The 6551-nt window shown below is 38.2% G+C and overlaps 1 non-coding gene across 1 annotated transcript; it reads left to right on the forward strand.

Annotated features, from left to right (window-relative positions):
- Positions 1-1506: 1506 nt before the first annotated feature.
- On the forward strand, positions 1507-1613 carry LOC121209189 (small nucleolar RNA R71). The gene has a single exon (XR_005904306.1). It is a non-coding gene; the product is annotated as a small nucleolar RNA R71 (small nucleolar RNA).
- Positions 1614-6551: the final 4938 nt, after the last annotated feature.

A 6551-nucleotide genomic window follows, 5' to 3' on the forward strand; every position in this document is an offset into this window, starting at 1 on the left:
CCTAGAAAACTTCATAGCATCATAGATTTTAAATATAATCTCCTTGTCACCTACTCTAAGTACCAATTACCATCACCCAGGTCGATTACAGCCCTAGTAGTAGCTAAAAATAGGCGCCCTAAAATTAAAGGTACTTCCACATCTTCATCCATGTCAAGCACAACAAAGTCAACAGGAAATATGAATTTATCTACTTTCACAAGTACATCTTCTATAATACCCCTAGGATATTTAACAGATCTATCGGCTAATTGAATATTCATCCTAGTGGGTTTAGGTTCCCCAAGATCAAGTTGTTTGAACATTTTATATGGCATCAGATTAATGCTAGCGCCTTAATCAGCTAGTGCTTTTTCAACATTCAGACTACCAAATAAGCAAGGAATAGTAAAACTTCCTGGATCTTTCAGTTAGGTTGGCAGTTTGTTTTGGAGTATGGCTGAGCACTCCTCGTTGAGTTCTACTATAGATACGTCCTTGAACTTCCTTTTATTTATTAGAAGCTCCTTCAAAAATTTTACGTATGTAGGCATCTACATGATGGCTTCAACAACAGGTAAATTGATATGTAATTGCTTAAAAAGTTCAAGAAACTTAGCGAATTTTGCATCAATGCAGACTTTTTTCAATTTTTCTGGGTATGAAACTGGTGGTTTATATGCCTTCAGCACTGGTTTGTCACTATTTTTGGGTTTTTCCTCCCCCCCTTCGCTTACCACGGCTTCTAGTGTTAGCTTTTTTTCAGTTTCCGCTAACACTTTCCCACTCCTTAGTGTAACTGCTTTCACATGATCTTTTGTTTTGGTGTTACTAGGTAAACTTCCTAGTGGTCTTTCTGAGATTAGTTTGGAAAGCTGGCCTATCTGAGTTTTGAGCCCTTGGATCGACGCTTGTTGATTTTTAAGTGTTGTCTCGGTGTTCTAGAAATGAGTTTCTGACACCGATATAAACTTTCAGAGCATCTCTTCAAGGTTCAGCTTCTTTTCCTGTTGGTAGGGTGTTGTTGCTAGCCTAGAGGTGGTTGTGGTCTTTGATTTCCTTGACTGCCCCACAAGAAATCGGGGTAGTTCCTCCATCCTGCATTGTAAGTGTTGCTATATGGATTGTTTTGAGGTCGAGGATTGTTACCCATGTAATTTAATTGCTTGTTATACATGTTGTAGCCATAGGGTTGGTATTCTGAATGGCTTGTCAACCTCTACTTATGTCACACTGCATTACTGGGTGAACCTGTGAAGAACTAAGAAAACCATCAACTTTCTTATTCAAGAGTTCTACCTGATTAGAGAGCATACTGACTAGATCGATGTTATAAATGCCAGCTATTTTTGTTGGCTTTGTCCTTATGACTTGCCACTGATAGTTATTCAGTGACATCTCCTCTATAAACTCATAGGCATCTTCGGGTGTTTTATTATTGATGGTTTTGCCTGTAGCTACGTCAACCATTTGTCGAGTCAAAGATTCAGGCCATTATGGAACGTTTGAACCTGTAGCCAAAACGGTAACCCATGGTGAGGGCACCTTCACAAAAGGTCCTTGTATCTTTCCCATGCATCGTAGAGTATTTCTAAATTCATCTGCACAAAAGAAGAGATATCATTACGTAATTTAGCCGTTTTAGCGGCGAAAAATATTTTAGTAAAAAATTTTCAGTCATTTGTTCCCATGTAGTAATTGATCCTCGTGGTAACGAGTACTGTTTAGCTTTGTTTCTTAATGAAAAAGGAAACAATTAAAGACGTATAGCATCATTAGAAAAGCTATTGATTTTAAATGTATCACAAAATTCAGGGAAGTTTATTAAGTGAGCGTTGGGATCCTCATCCTGCAAACAGTCAAACTGAACAAATTGCTGTATCATTTGAATAGTATTAGGTTTCAGTTCAAAAGTATTTGTAGCTACAGCAGGTCTAACTATGCTCGATTCAGTTTCTGTTAAAGAAGGTTTAGCATAATCATACATAGTACGTGAAGCAGGATTTTGATTAACCGCAATTGCAGGAGGTAGCTGATTGTCTTGGTTTCAGCCATCTCGTCGGTTGGGGGTTGAGTATCGTCCTCTTGCTCGTTCTCTATGTATCTTAAGTTGAGCCTTATTTCTCTTTGGTTTATGCGAACTGTACGATCGATTTCTCGTCAAAAAGTAGTGGTCCTGACGGGTTTCTTCTAGTTATAAACTATAAAAACCTGCCAAGAGAAGAAAAAAGTAAATTAATAAGTAATAATAATAATTAAATTAAATTAAATTGCAAGAAAAATAAATGGCTAAAGTAATAAAAATTGAGCGTTCCTAATATCTTAGTTCCCCGGCAATGGCGCCAAAAACTTGATCGCGTAATTTCATGATAGGTTTTAAATATTTATAATTAATCATTCTTGAAACTAACTATTATCGCGATGTAGGCAGGTGTACCTATCGAACAGTAGTATAGTTTTAGCAAGACCGGATTGTCAAACCCAAAGGAACTAAAAGTACTAGTAAAGACTATCTTTTTATTATCTAGCCTAAAAATAAAGAGGTTTTTTGTTTTAACTAACTAATTATCTAAACTAAGAATTCACAGAGAACGGAATTGGGGAATTGCTTTTCGGAAAATCGATTGAATTAAGACAATACCTAAGGAAAAATCCACCTAGACCTTACTTGTTATTCTGGCTCCGAATCGAATGATTTATTCATTTAATTTGTTCCATAGATATCCCTAAGTTATGTTATTATCCCTATTCAAGACTAATAACGTCTAATCCCTATATTGAATAATTGAGACCTTTCTCTAATTAACACCCTAGGGTTGCATTAACTCGATCTATGGATCCCCTTATTAGGTTTCACCCTAATCCGGCAAAATCTTGTCACCCTATGTCTAGGCGCGCAATCAACTCTGCTTAATTATGAAAATGTACTCTTAGACAGAGTCTATTCCTCCTCTGAATAAGAGCTTATCTTGAATCAGTATCCTAGGATATCAAAACAAGAATTAAGAACACATGATTAAGAACAAGTTAAATATTTATCATACAATTCGGAAAATAATAACAAGATTCGTCTTAGGTTTCATTCCCCTTAGGTATTTAGGGGTTTTAGTTCATGACTAAATAAGAAGACATCTCAGAATAATAAAAAATACAAAACATAAAGAAAACCCAAAACTCCTGAAGGGGAAATTAAGGAGAGATCTTCAGTCTTGATGGTGAATCTTACTTCTGAGATGGATCAATCAGCTTCCTTGGAGTAACTCCTTAATCCCTATTCTGTACCTCCCTTTTCTTCCTCCTCTAAGGTGTATTTATAGGCTTTGGATGCCCGTGTGACACGCCCGTGTGAATTGTGCTTTGAAACTACCAAATTGACACGGTCATGTGGTCTGCTCATGTGAGGAAGTTCAGGCTGTGTTGATTTCATAGTTTGGCCCATTTTCTCCGTTTTTGGCCCGTTTCTCGTTCCTTTTGCTCTCTTATGCTCTCCTAAGTATAAAATATAAAATTAAAGTATTAAGAGCATCAAATTCAACAATTCTAATGGAAAATCATCCATAAAATACGTTAAGCATGGGGTAAAAATATGTATAAATTACGGTTTATCATCTAGCCTAGGGTAAAATGATCATTTTGTCAAAGTCTAGGGCCAAAATGGTCATTTTACAAAAAAATGTGAATTCTCAATTGCCTAATTTTATTTAGTAACTAAATGAGTACATTTCTCTATTATAGATCAAGAATACCGAATCAAAGCTTAGACCGGGGAAAAGCCAAATAAATCACTAAATCGACTAATCGCCACATTTTGTAATCCAAGGTAAGTTGTATGTAAATAATACAACTACATCACTAATGTATATGTATTGAATTGTATTTGAATTAATATAACATGAATTACTTGATTTTGAAATTGAGAAAGTATGATGATAGTAGAGATAGTGGAATTCTCGTTCGAACCTAGGAAATATATCGGATATTCATACCATGAAAATTGGGTTAATGTGGGCTAGTGTAAGACATGTCTAGGACATGCATCAACCACAGTATGAGAGCTAGTGAAAGACCATGTCTGGGACATGGCATCAGCATCGAGACGAGTGCTAGTGTAAGACATGTATAGGACATGCATCTGCCTCAAGACGTAAGCCAGTGTAAGACATGTCTAGGACATGCATCGGCTACGAGATCATCGTCAATATAATTCCATGTCTGGGACATGGCATCGACATGAGATATGAGCTAGTGTAAGACCATTTCTAGGACATGTCATCGGCACCTTACCCACGTTTGAGGTCTAATGAATATCCGGTAGTGTTCTGAATGGTTCAACGATGAGTATTATGACTTAGGTTAATGACCATGGTATAACCGTGTTGTGAGTGGTACAAGTACCTATTTGAAATGTATGAGATATAAGCTCGATATATGCTATGAGATTTATATAGATAGCGATGAGTAAGTTATGCTTGCGCCTACTTTTGTGTTATGAGCATGTTAATGAATGGTTAAATCGTTGTTGTATATTTATTTATATGCAACTTACTAAGCTTTATGTTTACTCCCTCTGCTTTTTTTTTCTTATAGTGCTACCTATCTAGCTCAAGGATCAACAGAAGTCAGAGATATCGATCACACTATGAAGCATTCGGTATAGTTTGATTTATATTTTTGAGTATGACATGTATAGGGAACTAGACTTATGTTTTGTGTTAATATTAACTTGGCTAAATATGTTGGCTTGGGATAAATCCATCATTTTATATTAAGCATCAAATGATGGCTAATGTTCATTTTAATTTGTATGGAATGAAGTTATTCTCATGGTTGAGTAAAATGCATAAATGGAATGTCGTCTATTGTGGATGATTTGGTTGCATGAGATAGTCTTATATTGGTTTTGGTTGCTATTGTGTAGGTTGTGAAATTAAGGGTGGCAAAGAGGCTTTGTAAATAGCCTCATATTGTCCATATAGGTGGACACACGAGCGTGTGTCTAGACCGCGTGTGACACACGGTCTGCCCCATGGGCTTGTTGTCCGGCCGTGTGTCCCATGCATGAAAAATTTTCAAGTCAGTATGCATGGCAGTAAACACACGGGTAGAGATACAGCCGTGTATCTCAGTCGTGTGAAGGACAAGGCCTAGCACACGAACGTGTGCCTTGGTCGTGCGACATTTTGGGATGCTAACATCAGAAATAGAATGTTCATGTTATTGTACACGGGTTAGGACACGGGCCAGGGAAACGGGTGTGTGCCAGGCTGTGTGAAAACCCCTGTAGGTGTGCTTTTGGAATTAAATCCACAAAAGTGGAGGACACGGGAGTGTCCTTGTATTGCTTAGGCCGTGTAAGCCACATGGGCCATCAGCGCAACCATGTAGAAATGGCCACACGGGCGTGTTGCCTTTCCACATAGGTGTGTGTCCTATTTTAAATGTAAAATTTCAATAGATGATTTTAGGACCCGGAATGGTCCCTAACAGTTTTCAATGGTCGATATGAAGCTCGTAAGCCCATAATAAGAAGTTGAAAAGTCATAAAATGGGATCAAGTCTTGGTAGCTTGGGGAACATTTTTTTACATTAGATCGAGTTAAATAATACCTCATATTCTGCTCCGGTGTGGGCTACGGGTATGAGGTGTTACATTTAGTGGTATCAGAGTTATGGTTTTGTTGGTTCTAGGGATAACCTAGCATGGTACGAGTCTAGCTATACATGCCATAACTGTATATTGATCGTGTGACAACTCCTGACGGTTAAGTTATGTTTTTTTATATATAGTAAATGGATCTTGATAGAGCCATGACAAATGACGTGGAAAGTAATGCGCCCGCTCCCGCCGAAGGGACCGCGCCAGTTGAGAGTGAGCCTGTGACTATGGGCCAAGACGATGAGGCTAGAGAAGCCTATCTCTGAATGATAGACATTTGGTACACGAATTTCATTCGTGAGAATCCGAACACTCCACCTCCCCCACCTCCTCCGATTCCTCAATATGCCCCGGTAGCTCTGCAAGGCGCGGACGTGTTTAGGAGAGAGAAGCCTCTAGTAGAGATCCAAAAACAAAGCACCGAGGAATTCTGGGCTAACATAGACTACAACCCGGAGAAAGCAGAGTTTTGATTAGAGAATACCATCAGAGTGCTTGTTGAATTATTGTGCTCGCCTGAGGAGTGCGTGAAGTGTGCAGTATCGCTCTTACGAAATTCAGCCTACCAATGGTGGAGCACTTTCGTGTCTATCATATCGAGAGAGAGAGAAACTTGGCAATTCTTCCAGGAAGAGTTCCGAAAAAAGTATATTAGTCGGAGGTTTATAGACCAAAAGAGGAAGAAATTTCTAGAGTTAAAACAAGGCCGTATGACAGTAGCAGAATATGAACGTAAGTTTGTAATGCTTAGCAAGTATGTAAGGGAGTACGTATCTACAGAAGCACCATGTATAAGAGATTTAAGGACAGCCTCAATGAAGATATCCGAGTGTTTGTTGGTATTTTAGAGCTGCGGGAATTTGTAGCACTTGTCGAAAGAGCTTGTAAGGCCGAAGAGTTGATTAAAGAAAGATGG

Source organism: Gossypium hirsutum, chromosome A10, assembly GCF_007990345.1.
Source record: "Gossypium hirsutum isolate 1008001.06 chromosome A10, Gossypium_hirsutum_v2.1, whole genome shotgun sequence".
Taxonomy (NCBI): Eukaryota; Viridiplantae; Streptophyta; class Magnoliopsida; order Malvales; family Malvaceae; genus Gossypium; species Gossypium hirsutum.